General features: G+C 46.4%; 1 protein-coding gene across 1 annotated transcript in view; it reads left to right on the forward strand.

The window, feature by feature from the left end:
* AFF3 (AF4/FMR2 family member 3) overlaps window positions 1-21,006 on the forward strand; it is a 401,836-nt gene that overhangs the window by 193,907 nt on the left and 186,923 nt on the right.

Here is a 21,006-nt window from a genome sequence, read left to right on the forward strand (position 1 = left end):
CATTAGAGGAAATTGTATAGCTTTCATAGTTTATATTAGAAAAGAGGTTGAAAAGCAAGTATGTAAGTTTTCACCTTAAGAATTTAGAGTATAAAGAGCAAGTTAAGCCCTTAGGGGAGTAGAAGGAATTAATAAACATAAGAGAAGAATTTATTTAAAGAAAACATGAACAAAGAGAAGAGAAAAATTTATGAAATCTAAAGCTGATACATTGAAAATGTCCATAAAAATAATAATCTTCTAAGTGAGCTAATAAGAAAAAAGAGCAAACACAAATTATCACTATCATCAATGAAAGAGGGGACATTACCACAGATCTTACAGATATTAAAAATAATAAGGGGCTATTATGAGCCATTTTATGCTAATAGAGTCAACAATTCAGATACAAATTACCAGATCAGACACCAGGAAAAATAGATATCTGCATAGCTCTGTCTGTGTTAAAGAAATTGAATTTGTAATTCCCCAAGGAAAACTCCAGGCTTTACTCATAAATTTTACCAAGAGTTAAGGAAGAAAGAATACTAATCATTTACAGAATTTTTCAGAAAATTAAAAAGTAGGAAATACTTCCCAAATACTTATTTGAAGATAGCATTGGCTTGACAAGAGAACCAGATTAAGAAAACTATAGACTAGCACCTTTCATTTGCATAGACTCAAAAGCCTTCATGAAATTATAGCAATTCAAATCCAGACATATATGAAAAAGGTCATACCATGACCAAGTAAGTTATCCCAAGAATGTAGGAAAAGTTTAACATACAAAATTAATCAATTTAATGTTTCATATTAACTTATAAAGGAGAAAACCATATTATTTCAATTGAGGCATTGGACAAAATTGAATATATAAATTAACTCAGCAAACTAGGAACATAAGAGAACTTCAGCTTGTTAAAAGGCATCCTCAAAAAGCCTATAGTAACAATATAATTAGTGAAATGCTTTCCTCTTAAGTTAATAAGCCAAGGATATATACTCTTGCCAATTTTTATACATGAATAATGACCGATATAAAAATGAAGTAAGATAGTCCATTCAAACAGCATCAAAATTGTGTATAAAGTACTTACTGATAAATTTAGCAAACTGCATGCAAGAATTTTACTCTGAAAGCTATAGAAAATTATTAAGGGAAATGAAAGCCTAAATAAATGGAGAGCTAAAGTGTGGTTCTTAGGGAAGCAGACACTGACACAGACAGAAATGCCAGTGTAATGAAATCTATAAAAGACCCATATATACCGTCAGCCCCATTGTTTACAGCAGTTATGTTCTATAAAGTGCCATGAAGACTGAATTCACAAATACCAACCCGAAGGAAAATAGAGTGTTAGGTTCCTGCAAGCCTGTTTGGTCACAAAGATTTCATCAACCCATCAATACACAAGTTTGTTTTATGTGTCTTTCTGTTTAAAGACACCTTATTTAATATGTATTGCTGGTTCATTAACATTGAACTGATGGCCAACACTAACTCAGGCCTGAGTGAAACTTACCGAACCCACAGGATTTCTCCGTAACGTGCATTACGGCTTTCTTGCACTTAGGAGCAGTAGAAGCACTCCAGCACTGCACTTGGGGACATTGTAAACAGGGAAATCACCAACAAACCCCACAGAAATGCAAAAAAAAAAAAATAGCGTTGAATATACCAGAGAACGACCCTTGTTTATAGTATGAGAGCTGAGAAGAGGCACAGTGTCACCTGTTGGGCCTCAGCTGGGAACATGCACATTGAGCAATTTAAATTGTTACCATTCTGGCCACGTCCGTGAATGACCACTATGATACTGTGACTTATAATAAATATATATTTGGTCTTCCTCCCTCTTTCATGTACAAAAGCCCCTAAAACCCTGGGAATTTCCTAAGTGACAGAGAGAGAAAGGTTTCTTTTTGTTACTAATAGATAGCAAAGCTCTTTCAACCACACCTGAGTTTCTGTTGATGAAGTGAGCTTTGGAAACCCCCTGGATAACTTCAGGATGGAGGCCAGCTGCCAGGAGAACCAGCCATGAAAGTGGAGAGTGCTGGAATTTTCAGCCCTACCTCCTGACCTCCAGGGAGCAGAGAGGGGGTTAAAGGTTGAATTCATCTCCAATGGCCAAGGATGTAATCAGTCATGCCTAGGTATGAAGGCTTCAGAAAAATCCAGAAGGCTGGTGCTCCGGGTTGGTGAACAGGAACTCATTCATGGGCCAAGAGACTGGTACACCCCAAACTCCATGGGGACAGAAGCTCCTGTGTTCAAGGTCTTCTGGACCTCACCCTATGTGCCTCCTCATCTGACTATTCATTCCTACCCATTCATTTGTGGCTGCCCATTCATGGACATTTATATTGAGTAAATGCTTGGGAGCACAATTGCTGGGTTATATGTTGATCAGGGTTTCTCAGCCTTGGCACTATTGATATTTGGGGCCAGATATTCTTGTTTGTGGGAGACTTACCTGTGCATTGTTGGATGGTTAGCAACACCCCTAGCCTCTACCCACTAGATGCCAGTAGCACCCCCTCAGTTGTGATTGCCAACAGTTTCTACAAATATCACCCCTGGTTGAGAACCACTATAGAATTTGTTAGCCACTTAGTGGAGATTGATAATAATATTGTAAAGGCAAACAGTGCTCAATAAAGGAAATACTTTATTTTCACATGCATGAATGTGTCTTAAGAGTTTCTTTACCAGAGAGAAGCAAATCTTAGCTCTTTCATTCATTTATGGAAGGTTCTATTTAGTGCATTTCATTCAAAAACCCCAAAGCATTAGGCCCATTGTGTCTAGATGTCGGAAAGCATATGATAGTTTTATTAATAAAGTTTTAGCTGTTTTGTTTGGGTGCTACTGTTGGATACTATAGTTACCGTATTTACCTGGTTGTTAGTCATGTTTCAGGAAGTTCTTACGGAACTTCATTTGCAAAATAGGCTTTTCAAACAGTTCAGGACTCTAATGTCGCTGTCACACTCCTTCTCTTATCTGTGCTGCTGTTTACTCATTTTTGGAAAAGAAGCATGAGCTTGCAGTATTTTCTAAAGCAGGTTGCTAAATGCTTGAGTCGTCATTTTTTGGAAGAATTTATCGCAGGCGAGAGCGATTCACATAGGAACGTATGTATTTTCTGATGAGCAATCACTATTTTTGCAGAAGCTGCCACCGGGAATCTAATTTTAGGTGTCGCCAGCGTCCATGCATGTGTAATTTTGACTGGATCTACATTCCTCTCATTGTTGAAATTCGTTGAGTGATTCTGTAATTTGCTTTAAAAATGCAAAGAAGATCATTTTGTAGCTATATTTTAATTTGCAGAGCTTGTGCTTCTGCCACTGATGTTTATTTCTCCTGACAAGACTTTAAAAGTGTGGGAGGACTCTGCACTGTCACTCCCGGTGGAGGCGGCCCGGATCCTTGGGCAGCCCTCCTGCGTGACCCGTTCTCAGTGCCGACCCTCCGCATTTCCAGGGTGAAAGTCTGTGCTATGCTGCACCCAGAAGAGCAAGGCCGCCTCCCGCTGCCTGTGAACCTACCTGGTACCCGGAGGAGCCTGACGAAGAGCCTGAGAAGGGCAGCCGTGGTGTCGCTCTGGACATTTTCACGATCCCTGGGTCTCTGGAAAAGACAGTACCAGTGGCCCGGGTCCTGAACAATTATGAGAAGTCAGACCAACTCAGGGAGGCACTTTGCAGAGGAGAGAGCAGACTCAGGTGGGCCAGCCCTGGATCCCAGAGCTGGTGTGTAACTGAGCAAGCGCAGGCCTCTGAGTAAAATCCAGGATTTCTTTTCTGCTCTGCCTGCCAAAACTCTATCTGTCCAAACATGAAACCCAGCCTAGTGGTCTTTAATCAGAAATGCTTAGCCTTTCAGACCAGTAGCCCCCAATCAGAGCTCTCCCGACATACTGTCACATTTTGAGAATTAGTTGGTTAAGTGATGTGTTTCCAAAACAGAAACAGATGACCTCGTGGCAAAGAGCGAGGGGCAGGCAGGCGCTGGTGCGGGACAGAAGGTTGCCTCAAAGCCCCAAGACCCAGAACCGACCCAGGAGGCTTTCCTGGAAAGGAAGTTCCGCTCCCCATCGCCCCGGTGCAGGTGCGGTGCCGGGACTGAGGCTGAGACGTGGGCTTGCAGAGAAGGCAGCCTCCAGAGAAGCCTGGGTCATGATTTTTGCTGTTTTCTACCCTCTGTGCCTCCGCCTGGCACTCACTGGCCTCTGATTTAAGGGATTGCATTTGCAGGCAGTTTGCTAATTACGACTGCACGAGGCACTTCTGGCTTAACGGTCCGAGTGAGTGGGTGGGAGCCAGCACACAGCCGTGGCCTCCCGTTGCCATCTGTGATTTAGAGCAAAATCTTTGGGAGAAGTCTAACTGCCTGAATTACTGCTCTTTTATATGTTTTTAAATGAGAATGTAAAGGCCAAGGGCATTTTTTTCCATTTAGTACTATTAAATCCATCGTTAAATCTCTCACTGAACACTGGCTGATTTTAATGATGCCCTCAAGTCCGGTCCTGGTGCTTGACTGTGTTAATATTGTTGTATAGATAGATAGATAGATACAATAAATAAAGCTTAGCTAAGATGCTACAAGGAGCATGGCTGTGTGTATCAATAAAAATAGTCGTGCTAATGAGACCGAGTGTCAGGAGCAGATGGTGTGGTGGGGATCCCGCCACCCGAGCCAGAGGTGCAGGACGGGCCCCGTGGCACAGTCTGTCCCAGCAGGCCCAGTGCTGTCAGCGTGCTGAGGTGAAAGGATACAGCTGAAGTGATCTTTATATTTTTATTGTCTTACTGTATAGCACCATGGCATCAAACCACAGTGCTTTCCAGTGTCAGGTCTGTTGCCTGGCCCTCGCGCCCCTGACTTCTGAGCAGAGTCCAGGAGGCTTACCTGCCTGATGACTTATTCTGCAGGACAACCACGCCTTTATCGTCCGGGACCAGGAAACAGGATGTGGGAAACCCTGCTTTTACTTTGTAAACGTTTGTCATTTTGAAGGCAAAACATTATTTTTATCTGAATAGCCAACATTCTGTCCTTCCCTTTATGACCACTTTAATCTTTAGTCCTAAATTCAAGAGCCACAACTAATACTTGGGACATTCAAGGAGCTGGTGTGTTGATCGTGGCTCTAGTGCTGCCTCGTTGGAGCTACCACTGGCCCAGGAGTCAGGTGCTATGATCAGTCCATTTCAGATGAGGAAGCTGAACTGAGAGCTAAGTCCCTTTCCAGAGGGCACGGAGCAGAGCGACAGACCCACACCCTCTGCACCCCTGCCGCCCTGCAGACCCGCCAGGCGCGAGCTGGGGCACAAGTCCCCACAGGAGGCCCCGCGCAGGAGTGTGTGAGATGGACGGCGGGGAATATGTAGGTATCGCACCAGGTGAACTCAAGTCCTTAACTAACGCCAGGAATGAACTCCAACTCCCAGGATTTCCTGAGTGACGGAAATGGTGAAAGTTTTCTGGAGTCCTGCAGGCTTCCACAGATTCTGTGGGAGATGACAGCACTGACATCTTCCCTCTGCAGCGTTTTTTAGGAATTTCTAAGTACCTTCTAGAAACCTGGAGTGACATAAAATGTCTCCTTGTATTGCCCATACAGCGCTCCTGGTAAGATTCCGCTGTAAAGGGAGAAGAGGAATAAGGAGAGAGGAACATTTTATTCTTTCTAGGCCAGTCTCCTCATCAGTAGTAGCTGTAGTAGCTGTAACCTTTACAGGTAATCGTTGGAGACTCGGAGATAATTTTTGGACTAGCACCGTCAGGTAGGTGGAACCCACGTTGGTGCTATTATTTTAGATTTAGAAATGGCCACTTAATGTTGTGGCACGAAGGTCATGAAATATAACTTCTTTCCTTATAGACTCCATTGCTGTAATTCCCTGCTCTCCACTTACCCTCTTTCTGTTATAGAGGTCTGCATAGATTTAGAGCTTGGATTGGCTTAGCCAGATTTTTAATAGAAACAGACAAACCAGTTCAGGCTGATACAGTAACTCTAACTCATTCTGCTGCTTCTTGTCACCTCGGTGTCCTCTGGCCGCCAGGACACTAGCAGGGCTATGATGAGGACAAAGAGACTAAAGTCTCTGAGGTCCCGCGAACTCTGTGCATAAACACCACACCAGGTGCGAACAGGGCAAGAAACTGCAGCCAGATTCCCTCGATGGATATTTCAGAGCTAAAGTTAAGGGATGAAGAAACATGCAAAAGAATCAAGAAGAGATTTGCAAAGAGGAGAACGAATACAACCTCCTTATCGGCTCATTATGAATTTTTAAACTCTAGTAACTCAGGATGTGCTCATGACAGAAATAGTCTCTAAAGGTAATTGAAAGGTTATGGACTAAACTTTAAGGCAGTACAATTGCATTTGGTATATTCTTCCTGGGGAACCTGAAATTAAAAATGGCTGAAAGCATTGAGTTCACGTTATTCAATAAAAGGAAGTGGCTCCAGTGTTTAATGCCATATGGCGCTTGTTCCCCACATGCTGACAGGGAGCATTTTAAATCTGCAAGAAGACTGTTTATCCTGAACAAAGCTTTATACGGCTTCAATATCACACTGACGTGTGGCGTGTACTAATAGTTTCCTGGTATGTGCAGTTTTGTTTGCCAGCCCAATGGCCTTTGCGCAGGTCTGTTTGTAGGGATGTAAGTCCCAGGCCTGTGTCTGTCACCTCTGTGGGTGCACCATGGGCCTTTTGTGGGCCCCCTTGCATCCTATCAGATCTGGAGCCTGCAGAGGTTTGACAGGGTCTGACTGCACTGAGACATACACTCTGAGAACCCACAGAGTGCCCCTGGACCACCCACGAGGGTGCTGGGGACGGCAGGCTGTTTCCTGGCAGGGACGTGTTCAAGATGACAGTCTTGAGAACTCGGAGCTTCGTGGGCCTGTTCTGATCTACAGATACTGCCTCCAGGTTCTCTGGCCTAGACCAGACTCCCTTGCTGATCATTCGGGCCAGAGCAGCTGGTTAGGTACATCCCTGCTTCTCGGGAGGCATGCATGAAGTCACCTGAGTGCTTTCTTTGAGTGTCACTAGGGAAGGCCTCAGTGCACCTCAAAAGTAAACTTTCGATCAGACTTTTGCAACCTGCAAGAGTACATTCAGTTAATGACTCCAGTTGACGACGTGCAGTCTGTGCTTCGCACACCGCAGGTGCTCAAACGAGGAAGTTGATTCACTGCTCTAACCAAACACAGAACTTGGACCCCTTTGCCTGTCCACCAGGGCCCGTCTTCTACAACCACAGCAAGAAGAGTTCAGAAGATAGACTGGTTTTATATCTTCAGAGTGGTCTCTTGACCATTCTTTCCTCTTCTAAAAGTTTCTACAAATGACAGCTTCCACATCACAAACTGTGCCTGGATTCTAGAAAGACAGTCGGGCTAAAGGCTTTACGACAGGCAGTTTGAACAAGGAGGCTGTTTGGTTGGGAAAAGAACACATGGGTCCGTGACCAAGCTTGACTTAGTGCCTAGGACAGTGGAAGCTTGCAGTGGGTCCTCATTGTTGTTTAACCCTCGCTGTCTGGTGGTGTCTTCCGTCAGTACACAGCAGCGCCCTCCTGGCAGACCTGAGTCAGGTGCCCAAAATAGGATGCTTCGCTCACACTTCAGGGCCTCAGTGGCTCCTGGACAAACCGCAGAGGTTACATGTATACCCCCTTTTGCACTGTCTACCCAGAGTCCCTGGCACCAGCGACATGCAAAGCCCCTCAGAGCGCACAGACCCCAGGAAGCACGGGGTCTGCGACCGCTTTTCAGAACTTCTAAAGATGGAGGGAATTTCAATCCCTCAAGTGTAGAGGAGGATATTAAGGAATATTGGGGGCGAGGGGTTGGCAATGCGCGGCAGTCATCAAACTTTGAGATAGAGCAAAGTTTTATTGCCATTTTGAAGTTAGAAAAATAGTCAAGTTTTCTCATTTAAATCTCTACACATTGTCCGTTTTTCTTTTGTGAGGGATGTATTTTATCCAACACTGTTTTTTGCAAAAGAGATACCAAGAGACCAGGAGGCCACCTGGACTCAAGTTACAACCAATGACATTGTACCATCCAGGCTCTCTCAAACTCTAGGACCTTATCTAAACAGCTTAAGCCAGTGGTTCTCAACCTTGGCTGCACATTAGAATCACCTGGGAATCTTTTTAAAATCCTGATTTCCGAGCCTCATCCTCCGGAAATTCTGTTTCTTTGTTACTAATGTTGTGGCCCCACCCCATAACAAACAGAATTTCCAGAGGATGAGGCCCGGAAATCAGGATTTTAAAAAGATTCCCAGGTGATTCTAATGTGCAACCAAGGTTGAAAACCACTGGCTTAAGCAAACAGATCCTCTACGCATTCACAGATTAAAATAATCATTTGTGTCTTTTTTGGTGCTGGACATCAAATTGTCATTAGTCTAAAATATGTTCAGTCTTGTTAGGGGGCTTTGGAACACTCATTTTTGTGGAGAGTAGCTACAGTGTTTGGACAGGTTCAAGCCTTGGACTAATGAGAGGGCACAGTACTCTCGGGGCCATGTGCAAGTCCCAGCTTGGAGGGCACAGTTATAGCCAACAGCTGTAGTTGTAAGCTTGAACCTATGGTCCAAACACATGGCCCCACGTGCCTGAGTGATGTGGGCTTGATAGAGTTCGGGTGCATGTAATTGAGTAGGATAGAAACCCACGAGAATGTTGTAAACATCTTGACCACGCCCTTACTTTGCCGCGTGGAATCTGGCTATAAAATAAAGACATGGCTTGTAGTCCGTGGTGCTGTCGCTAGCTCTCCATCAGAGAGGACAGCATCCCACCAGACCCAGCTTTCTTCTCTTGTCTGTCTTTTCTCAATCCTTCACCACCCCCTCTCAGGACCACCCTTGGCCGTGCTGGCGGGGCACATAAGGTACCCAGTGTGGCTCGCCACACATCTTACCTTCAGAAGTCTTATCTCAGAATTCACCACGAGTAGGGTGCGTGTGTGCGTGAGCGTGCGGCTAGGACTATGTGTCCACAAACTGAACTAACAGTTTGAATGACCAAATATCAGGTGAGGCCTGAGACTAAATGTTACATTAAAACCAAAGTTCAGAAGGAATTGAACAAGTGCTTCTCAAGCCAGATCTCTTAAGAACCAGTGTTGCAGGTCAAGATTTTAAAAGTTTCAGGAGAGTTTCAGATGGGTTACCCTGGAACACCTTAGGACCCTGTAGGCCCCTCGTCCTGCAGCGACAACAAAGGTCACAGCTCAGGCATTCTGTGCTCCGAGCGTTCAGTGGGGACATTGTACCATATTACAAAATCCTGGTGCTGGCCTTTTCTTTGTTGGTTTCTGTTCCTTCCTTTGTCTCTCTCATGTTCGCAGAATTAGTGCCTTTAAAAGAAATCACATCATAAACCTGGAATCCTGTTTCTGTATTTTATAATGTTCCCTTGCATTCACAGATGTTTGAGTTACAAAGCTTTTGGTAATGTCTGCATTAAGCCTTTTAAGTGCACTGTTTACAATTATTACAATGTGAGGGTTCTAAATTCAAAAGGCTGTCTTCCTGCCCACGTGGAAATGGAAAAGCAAACGTTGGCCAGAATAATTTAAAGAAGCAAAAGGGAAAAAAAAACTTTCTTTTTAGTCTTTGGAAGCAATAGTTTTTGGTGTGTTCACGTTGGTTTATTTGGACTGAAATCCCCCAGATAATAAAGTTCAATATGAGCTTAAATGCCACATAGGCTAGCAGTATTCCTCTCAGCATTACTTTCACATCACGTCAAAGAAAACACATTGTAGCCCTGGCCAGCGGTGCTCAGTGGTTAGAGATGAGCCCTTGCACCAAAGGTTCTCAGGATGAGTTCTGGTCAGGGACACACACCTTAGTTGTGGGCTCGATTGATCCCCAGGTCTGGTCGGGGTGCAAGGGAGGCAACCAATCAACGTTTCTCTCTCACATTGATGTTTCTCTCTCTCTTTCTCTCCCTCCCCCCGCCACTTCCATCCACTCTCTCTGAAAAATCAATGGAAAAATATCCCCAGGAGAGAACCACCAAAAATAAAAAGAAAACACATTGTGTTCCCAATTTACAGAAAACAGCATTATAAAATATTTCATATACATTTGGACTTTATTATATTGAAATCCCTATTTATGTTTTGCTATGGTTATGATTAACCTAATAACAAATGCAGATGCCCTTTTGAGATGATATTTCTTAACCCTACTTCTTTGTTTCTTTCTTCTTCCCTTTTATTCACTCATTCATTGAACAGGTGTGTTCAGCACCTCTATCATATGCCAGCACGGAATGCCAGGCCTCAAAACAGGAATCAGCAGATGTTTTTCGTAAAGAGCCAAGTGGTAAATATTTTAGGCTTTGTGGGTCGTGCAGGATCTTGCAGCTCTGCAGTCATGCCTTTGTAGGCACAAAAGCAGCCATAGACAACCATAGTGAACGAATGGGGGTAGTCATGTCCAGTAAAACTGTGTTTACAAGAATGAGTGACAGGCCACTTTGGTCTGGAGGCCATTGTTTACTGGCCCCTGCTCTGCGATAGAGCAGTAAACTAAACAGAGAAAGTTCTCTGTTCTCATGAAGTTTACATATTAGTGGCAGGAGACAAGAAATAAATAAGTAACTGTCAGGGTGGAGGCTATCCATGTTATGTTGGCACTCAGGACACGCCTCACATGGGAGTTTCCTTAAACTCTTGGCAAAACTCCCTAAATTCATCTACAGATTCAGTACAATCCTTATCAAAATTCCAATTGCCTGTTTTGCAGAAATGGACTGGCTGATCTTAAAATTCATATAGGAATGTAAAAGACCTCCAAAGCAAAAAAACACACCACAAAAAATGTCTTCAAAAGAAGAGCAAAGTTGAAGGACTCACATTTCCTGATTTCAAGTGTATGACAAAGCAACCATAACCAAGACTGTGGTACTGGCATAAGAATAACATATAGATCAATGGACTAGAATTGAGAGTCCCAAAGTAAGCCCATGATTTTATGGCCAGCTGATCTTGAACAAGGATGCCAAGTCCACTCAATGGGGAAAGAATAATCTTTTCAACAAATGTGCTGGGACAACTGGGTAGCCACAGGTGAAAGAATGAAGTCAGACCCTTACCTCATATCATATACAAAAATTAACTCAAAATGGAGTAAAGATCTAAATTTTAGAGGCAAAAACTATAAAAATCTTAGAAGAAAACATAGGTATAAATCTTTGTAACCTTAGAGTAGTCAGTTGGTTCTTAAAGATGACATGAAAAGTTCAAACAACCAAAGAAAAAATAGCTAAGTTAGACCTCATCAAAATTTAAAACTTTTGTACTTCAAAGGACACTATTAAGAAAGTGAAAAGAGTCTTAGCCAGTTTGGCTCAGTGGATAGAGCATTGCCTGCAGACTGAAGGGTCGCTGGTTCAATTCTGGTCAAGGGCACATGCCTGGGTTGCAGGCTCAATCCTCAGTAGGGGGCAGCTGATGAATGATTCTATCTCATCATTGATGTTTTTATCTCTCTCTCCCTCTCCTTTCTTCTCTAAAATCAATAAAAAATATATTTTTTTTTAAAGTGTAAAGATATTCCAGAGGCTGGAAGAAAATATTTGTAAATCACACATCTGATAAGGATCTCTTACCCAGAATATATATATAAAGAACTCTTACAACTCAACTAAAACATGGGCAAAGGATTTGAATAGATATTTGTCCAAGTATACAAACATATACAAATGCCCAAGAAGCACATGAAAAGATGCTTGTCATTCATTAGTCATTGGGAAGATAGAGATCAACACCCACACCACTAGGATGGCTAAAATTAAAAAGTATTGGCAATGATGTGTGGAAATTGGAACCCTCATACATTGCCAAGGAATGTAAAGTTGCAGGAGCTGTGGAAAACAGTTGGCAGTTTCTCAAAAAGTTAAACCATATGACCCAGCAGTTCCATTTTGAGGTATATACCTAAGGATACTAAAAACATCTCCATGTAAAAACTTGTAGGTGACTGTTCGTAGTGGCATTATCCATAATGACCAGAAAGTTGAAACAGCACAAATGCTAATCAACCGATATATTAATAAACAAATTGTGATACAATGAAGTATAATTTGGCCATAAATAGGAATGAAGTACTTACGTATGTTACCACAAGGATGAGCCTTGAAAGCATTTTGCTAAGCAAAAGAAGCCAGACACACAGGCCATATATTGTATGCTTCCATTTACATGAAATGTCCAGAATAGGCAAATCCACTGAAACAGATGGTACATAGTGGTTGCGAAGGGATCAGGGGAGAGTAGAACCGAAAGGTACAAGGTTTTTTTGGGGGGGAACTATAGCCGTGGTCTAGAATTAGATATGGATGATGGTTGCCCAACATTGTAAATAACTAAAACCCACTAACTTGTGTATTTTAAAATGGTTAAATTTGTTAATTTTATATTATGTAAATTTTATCTCAAATTTTTAAAGTTATTTTATAGTTCCTACTAAAAACACAATAGGAATTTGGGGCTCTGAGGTGCCAAAATAAATACAACTGTAGAATGCGCTTTATTGGGAAGAGACCAAGTTCTCGGAATGGGCCTCTCCTAAGCACAGACACATACGCACAGTCCCAAGTGTCTTCCTTTCCTACTGTTTTCTTTCTTTTAATTGTGTAGGTAGACAGTTTAGACAGAAAGAGCTTTACATAGAAAATGTGCTGTTTCTAAGTGCCTATTGTCTACATTTTAAGTCCTGGAGTCATGCATGAGCTGGTTTTTCTACAGCAATTAGAACTGAAAGCGACTTAAGGTTCGTTACAGCATTGCTGGACACCCGAAGTTAGCCACCGTAGAGTCTCTAATTCATTCTCCTGTTTCATGAATGTGAACCAATGAGAATTTTTTAAATCCAAGATCATCCCTAAGGCGGGGCTATGCTTTTTTAAATGTCATTTTTTCCTGATTATTAAATACTAGAGCCGTGGTTGGCAAACTGCGGCTCGCGAGCCACATGCGGCTCTTTGGCCCCTTGAGTGTGGCTCTTCCTAAGCCTTAAAAGTACCCGAATTAAGATAATAACAATGTACTACCTATATAGTTTAAGTTTTAAAAATTTGGCTCTCAAAAGAAATTTCAATCGTTGTACTGTTGATATTTGGCTCTGTTGACTAATGAGTTTGCCGACCACTGTACTAGAGGCTCAATGCACGAAATTCATTCAAGAGTAGGCCTTCCTTCCTCTGGCTAATGGCACCGGCTTCCCTCTGGGACCTGGGATCTGGGCTTCCCTCGCAGAGGGAGGCCCTGCCCACCTGCCGCAGCCCACCTCTGCAGGAGCGATCATGGGGCGATGGCCTGGCCCTCGACCAATCAAATTGAACCCGCCTTGGCTGGCCTGGCACTGGTGGGTGTTATAGCGTGGTCCCGGATGGTTGTCCCACTGTTCGGCCATTCAGTCGATTGCATATTATGCTTTTATTATATAGGATGTGTTCAATTTAGAGGTGATGCTGAATTTAATATGTTTTAGTCATTTCCTTATTGTTAAATCCTAAAAACTACAAGTCCACAAAATTCTGATTTCAGAAAGGTACGCTTATACTGGAAAGTTTGAGGAGGAACTGCTTAGGTGGACATGGTTTTTCTAAGCTCCTTATTTCTGTATTTGTGTGTGCGTGTGTGAGGGGGGGGGTGGCGGTGGCACACTCAGAGAACCCTCGAAGATACTTGATAGATGGATACATACACACAGACAGACACATAGACCCGTAGACAGGTGGGCGTCCATGAGGATCACACTGACATTCACATAACAGGGAAGATGGCGTCCCAGCCGGTGTTGCTGAGAGCTGGGGAAGCATGTGGAGAATGTGACCTGAGTACTTCCCTTGCTTTCTACGTCTGCTCTTCATCCCCACTGTTTCCTTCACTCCCATCCCGGCACTGCCTGGCCGAGACACCACTGCTCCATCCCTCTCTGGGATCAGTGGTACGTTCCCTATTCATTGAACAAATGTTTGTTGACTTTACTCAATGCTGGGTACTGTGCAAGGTGCGGGGAATAACCACAGGCCTGTAGGAGGTGAGAGCTGAGGGGGAGGAGGGGAGAGGTCAGCCCACGGGGAGGGGAGATGTGCGACAAGCAGAGGGAGCGCCCTCCGCAGCCTGGCCCCGTGAGGCAGGTGCAGGGGTCACTTTGGTTCTCAGACCTGGAACAAGCCAACTGAAACCTGTCTTTAACACACACTCAGACCTGCAGGGCCAGGCCATATGGGAGTGCAGGCTGCCCATTTGAACTGGCAAGAACCCGCACCCGCCTGGGTAATGCTGTGCGAGCTGCCCCTGTGCTCCAGGCCAGGCCCTTGGGCCTCGAACTGCAGGGCAGCCCCTCTGCGCAGCCGCAGGGGTGGAGGTGGCCGCCTGGTCCGCTGCCTGAAGGCAGGGCTGCAGGGAGGTGGCCTGGCAGAGACCAGCTCCCGGGCGTTTTCGTGGCTGCAGAAAGGCTGGAGGTGTTGCACTAGCAATCCTGCTGAGCTAACTTAGTGGTTAGAAATGAGGAACCTTGTACTTAAATCCAGTAGAGAAGTTTACAAGGCATGGCTGTGAGAACGTCTAACCCAACCATGGTGGAGCCAAGGCCACATCCAGGGCAGTGTCTTCCCTCTGTGGGGAGCAGCTGGGAGTCCCCTCCCTGGGCCCACCCAGCAGGGTCAGTCTGCAGATGCCTGTGACCTGGGGACCACTGCCCTGAACCGCCAGCCGAGGGGCACACCGGCCGCTGTCTGGTGTCAGCCGGTTTAAGACCTGCAGAGAGAAGACCAGGTGTCAGCTTCCTGTGTGAGAGAGAACTAGGACTCCTGGGCACTTGGGCACGACATCCGGGGAAGGAAGCAGGTGAACAAGGGCCTGCACAGGGATGAGCCCGGGGCCCCACAGCAGGAGGCTCCCCGTAAATGGTAGTTTAAAAACAGACGCACCGCAGCTACAACTTACTCAAAGGCCTGAGTGTTTATTCGGAAAATCATAGGCCCCTTGCTCTGGGCCGAGGGTGACTGGATGCTCAGGACACCCCTTCTTACCAATAGTCTGCGTCTAAAGTCACTAGTTCTCTAGGCACATGCTCTGCTTAGTCACACTAGTAGAAAGTAGGTTTTCCCTGAAAGTCAAATTCTCCATGTTTCCAAGAGTAAGTGCCAAAATAGGGCTGTGCTGCCTCCTGAACGTTCACTGTGGAACTTGGAGGCCTCCCTACCCCACGGCTCTGCCGCTGCGCCCAGGGCTTGGTCAGTGGCAGAAGGCATCTGCCCAGGGCAGGGGCCGCCGTTTCAGCAGCCAGTCTCCCTGGGGAAGACCCACACAGGCCCATTCCCACAGGAGGTGGCACAGAGATGGGTGGCTCGGAGGCACCACCCCTCCGCCCCCTGGCTGTGTGGCCCTGGACAACCTGAAGCTCTCAGATCCTCCGTTTCCTCATCATTAAAACGGGGCAGGAGTGCTTCCCTCACACTTGCTCTGAGGATTACATGAGGAAATGTGGAGGAAGTGAGCGTTCAGCCCATGGTGCCTTTGACATATATTAGACGTTCTTGCTCTGAACAGCGGCAGCCCCAGGAGCTGAACCAGCCAGTCTCACACCTGCACTGTGGTTTTAGATGGGAAATTTCCAGTTCAGGTGCCTCAGTGATGGCGCTGGCCACTCCGTGATACCAATTACTCTTCATACCTCAATTCAGATGTCTTTCCCCTTCCTCAGCGCCCAGCACTTTCCCTGTGTGAAAGTCCTCCTTCGTCAGGGGAGAGCGGGCGCTCTGCAGGCAGGGCTGCGCTGCTCCTTTTCAGGCTCTTCTATGCCTTTAAAATATTTGACCATTGATTCTAATGTCCCCGAACCTGTAGCTGCTTTGATCTAAAATACATAATGCCGCCCTAAATGACATGCCACTTGGGGCTGCTCCCTAACCGGCCTGCGTCCGTCAGGCTCCAGATGCCACTCGTGAGCCTGCTGAGGGGAGGCCTGCGGTTTCTGTGTCTTATGTGCGGCCAGAAGCCGGGCAAAGGCCGAGCTAAGCCCCAAAGTGCCGTTGAAGAAATCAGGTGGGTTGTTCTACCTGTTTAACTCAAGTGCAGGCGACCAGGCCCACTCCTGTCTGCAGTGAAGAAAAGGGGAACCCTAGAGGTCGAAGGGGAGCTCGCCCCACCCTGCCTTGCCTGGGCAGGGCTGGGGTCCAGAAGTTGGGGTGAGGCCTGGTTGCGCCCTCACAGTCACCTGTCTGAGCCTAGGCCATGGTGCTCTCAAAGCTGCCCTCGAAGAAACCTATTCTGAGGTCAGATGTTGGCCCCACACTCTGTTCTCTAAAAGCAATTCCTCACTCTGATGCTGAAACATCTGATTTTTCTGGAGCCCTCCACCTCCTCATTCCTAGCCTGTTCTAATTATATTCTCAACTTTTTACAAAGCTTTTCTTCCCAGAAGGCTGCCTTTCTCTCCACTGTCCCCTCTCCAAACTGTCTGGCACACCATTGCCAAGTTACTCTGCCTAAAGCAGCACCTCCACGTCCAAGCCCTCGCTGACCTCCAGCTGCCGCCCCACACCCTCCGTGGTGCAGTCTGGCACTCAAAGCCCTTGCACTGTAGACCCCGCTCCTCACCCTCCTCAGCTCTCCACTCCAGCTGACTTCCATTCGTCCCTTCAAATGCGGTGCCAGCCTGTTCCTGGAATTATCCAAATCTCACTTTGCTTACTGGCTTGCACTCTTTCTGCATCCTTCAGGCAGCCCCCGCCCCCTCCCATGGAGCCCTGAGCACGCTAGCTCACAGTGAGCACACCCCTCCCTCAGCTCAAAGCATCACTGCCCGTTACTGTCTTTGGAGTTTGCCACACATGCTGAGGGACTGTATTGCTTCTGCATGTGTCTCTGTGGACTCCTCCCCCCAGCAGCACTGTCAGCCCCTCCAGCAGAGCCCGTGGCTCCTGTTTTCCATGCCCCTCCACAAGCTCACCCAGTGCCCTGCGCCACGGTCGTGACACAGTGGTCTGCCTTCTGCCTTCAGCAGAGCTGCTATCAGAGCTGAGCCCTCTTAGATGTTGGCTGAAGTCCACCATGAGCCCCGGACAAAGCTATTTGTTGTGCAGACAGGAATAATAAAAGATGATTTGAGCAGTATGTCGCGGTTGTGCCAGCAGCCCTTCATCTGCGAGCCTGGAGCCCTGCGGGAACGGTGGCAGGAGCAGGCTTCCTCACAGCAGTTCCCCTCCCTGTAACTAGGAGGCTGGCCTGTGGGAAACCTCTTGGCACAGGTGCGGGATTCAAGGAGGACAGGTGATATGTTTCGATTTTTATCATCACCTCTGAAGCAGAATGGAGAAAGAGATTTCAGACCGTAAAGTGTATTCCACTGCAAATGAGATATTAGTGTTAAAAATTCATCAGTGTTGCTAAATATTTACCCAATACAGGGTTTCTACCTTCTGCCAACCTGAAGCAGTTTCTTGGCAGATATGGTGCGTGGAACTTTGGAAGTCTTTCTGCGTTACTCAACCTCTTACCACGTAAATACAGCCATCGGCTGCACTAGGTGAGCAGACTGGCCTCTATTTTAACCTTTGTTTTCGTTTCTTGAAATTTGCCCAAAATAACCCTGATTCTGCTGCTGGTCTTTGTTAGAAGCCAAAAAGACACAATTATAAGGAACTCCAGGCACATGGAGTGTGTTCCTTTTCGTCCCAGCGTTAGTTGAAACCCCTCTGAGAACTGTAATTTAAAAGTTCCCCACACATCCCTTCCTCCTGAGAGGTGTCGTGCACACCGTGTGTCTCTGGCTGCTGCATTGTCTTACTGGTCTATCTCGGAGCTTTGTGTTTATAAAGCATCAGATTTCTTTGAACCAAACTAGTGTTCTACCACAACTGTAAGTAGGTTAGGTCAGTGGGTGTCGAATTAGTTCCTACTGTGTGCTTAGTTGCTAGGTTCATTTTTAAAAGAAATAGTCACGTGTGGGGTGTTTTTAATGCATTCAATGGGATCACTCATTGTCCTGCAGAAAGCCATCTTGAGAATAAGTACTCGTTCTAATGGTGTCACCGCCCACGCACTGCTATAGAACTGCTCTCTTCCTGAGAGCCAGGAGCAGTGAGGGACCAGCCTCCTCCTGCAGGTTTTGTTCCAAAACAGCTCCTTAGCGTCATCAGCCACTTTATCAAGTCTGCCTGAGTGACTTTTCAGCCTCTCTGAATTCATGTCCACTGTTAGCTTCCCCACCCCACGCATCCCCTGGGAATTCAAAGGACTTCGGTGTAGAGCAATTCCAAAGAAGAACTGCGGAGACATTTGAGCTATCATGGCGCTGTGGGAATAAAAGACTCGCTGCCTGGCAGAGACAAAGAATTGTATGAATGTGTGTTACGTGGTAGTTGGACAGCCAACCTCGTTCCCTGTCATACCTCACATGTGAAGTCACTCAGGGATCTTTAACGAGCCCGGCCATGGGCACTGCGCCACGCTGGACACGGGCTGGAGCCGTGAACAGAGGGAGAGAGGGTCTCGGTGGCTGACGGAGTGCTGTGAACAATTCGTGCTCTAGATGCTCAGAGAAAGGGGAGGTTCAGAAAAGGAGCCATACGCACGTGTTTCCTGAACAATATGGGTCTGAATGAAGAAGTGGTGGAAGGGTTGGACAGGGAAGTGACACAGAGGGGCAGACACCTGAGAAAGGCCTGTAGGTGGGATGCTCAGAGCCCCCTCCTGTGAGCGGCAGGGGGACCCACCCACCTGAGTGAGGGGTCCTGGGAGGAGCACTGTGGAAGGTCAAGTGAGCAGGGCCTGAGACGAGGCTGAGAACCGGACCTAGTCTAATGCCTGATCAGGGGCCCTCTCAGAGCAGCGGACTCTTAGGTGGGCAGGTGGCATGATAGGAAAGGCGTTCAGGGAAGGTTAGTCTGGCATCGGGACCAATGGCCTTTCTCCTGGCTGCGAGGCCCTAACTTCCTTGTGCTCAAGTCCATTTAACGAACGATGGTTCTAGAATTATACATCGGAGACTGGGACATGAACTTTCCTAAGTTGGGAGGCAATTCGAGAATGAAAGCATGGTGGTTTAGTGCTGAAGTTAAAATGATACTTGGCTTAAACACAGCTTTTGAACCTGGTCAAAATAAAGTATTTATAAAAATCGCCACCGTGTCTTCCTGAGGAGAAATAACAAAAGGGAAGAGGCAGATACAGAGGATGTAAAACTTTAAGACCTTGGCTGGATGTGGAGACCACGTTTCCGGAGTAAATACTTTCCGTTTCTGTTGCTCAGAAGGGCTGGACAGGGCCAGCCGTCTCTGCAGACTTTGCAAGAAGCCTGCGCGGGCCCTTGGGGGAGAGCCCTCTACCGACTGCTTCTTTCGGTAAACTCCTGGCTATGGCATTTCTTCTCCCGGTGCTCACAGAGGAGAGGTGAGGCCCCAGAGTGGAGTCGTGCACGCTCCCTGTTCAAGGACAGAGCCAAGGTCCTGACTCCTGTGGTGCTTGCTCACCTGCCCCTCGTGGCCTGCCAGCTCGCCGAGTCTGTTCTCTGCAGTTTTCTTCCTCTTCTCTCTTCTCTTCTCTTGTCCTAGTTCTTGTTTCCAGAGTGGGAGGAGGGTGGGAAAGAGAGGGCCCAGCGCTGAGGCCGACACAGGGCTGTGCAGCAGCGGCTGGGAGAGGGTGAGGATGCCGTGCGCACTCAAGAAAGCCTGGCCGCGCTGCTTGTTCTCCATTAAGTAGCTTATCTACGAAATACTTCCAAGTGCAGTGTCTTATTTCGCTCTCACCCAAGCCCAGTTCATGTTCTTATCACTGTTTCACCAACTGAAGGGCACAGAGCCCGTTCCGCGTTCTGTCTGAGCCGCAGAGTAGCTTGTGGCCTTGGCCAGGTGACCTCTACAGGCCACGCGCTCTCGCTGGAGAAATCCTATTGCTCTCCAAGTAGCCTCCAGCTGGGACCTGGGCCAGCCTTGGTGTCTCCGCGTTCCCAGGGGGCGCCCTTGCTCTGCTTCTCTGCACAATGTCCTCTCCGTCTCTGGGGCTCTGAAACGCTGGGAGAAGCATAAAGTCCTGAAATATGAATATTCTATAAGCAAGGGGACGTTTACAATTACTACTAGGAACTTTGCGTCTCTAGCAATTGGTTGGCGCATCCCACGTGTGCCAGCCTCCTTTCTTCTCAGAACCACTCTTATCGTGACATCCGGGCCTCGGTATCTTCACTGGCTGGATGTCGGGTCTGAATTGCTGTTTTTCAGAGGCTTCCATCACCTGGGCGCTCATTACTTACTCCAGTTCCGTCTCTGTCTGGGCCAGCGCACTCACTGCCCCCCCAGCACCGTCCTCGTCCTCCACGCCCCGGCAGGGCCACACCTCCTGGGTCAGAACCTTCATCACAAACCTGCTGCTCCCGCACTGTGGCTCCTTCCCCAGCCAGCGGGTGTTTGCCACCTTCGCGCCACTGTTCTACTCCTGATCAGCAGGGCATCAGGAGCGCTAGACCTCTCTCCTCTTTACAACTTTATCGAGGCAGAGTGTACGTATCAAAAACTAACCCATTTCAAGTGTGCAACTCAGTGACCTGGTAAATTTACAGAGTTGTGCATCACCCCAATATAGTTTTTAGAAGATTTCATCACCCCGTAAGATTCCTCAAACTCATTGTATAGAAAATAACCACACACACACACACACACACACACACACACACACACACACTCACACACACACTCACACACATTTACTCAAACATCTAATGGTTCAACTGGAATATTACTGATATAATCTTATTATATTGCTAAGAGCCTGTTTAGGCTTTTATTACAACAAATATTTTTAGCAGTCACATTTCAAAATTTGGAAACGTTTGCTGCTGTACAGTAACATTTCCTGCCACATACTTTGACGATTATATTGAATACTTTCCAAAAACATTTTATTGCTCACCTTTTCTTCTCAAGAGCTGCTTTTCCTTCCAAGTTTTCTTT

The sequence above is a fragment of the Myotis lucifugus genome, unplaced genomic scaffold (assembly GCF_000147115.1).
Source record: "Myotis lucifugus unplaced genomic scaffold, Myoluc2.0 scaffold_210, whole genome shotgun sequence".
NCBI classification, from domain to species: domain Eukaryota; kingdom Metazoa; phylum Chordata; class Mammalia; order Chiroptera; family Vespertilionidae; genus Myotis; species Myotis lucifugus.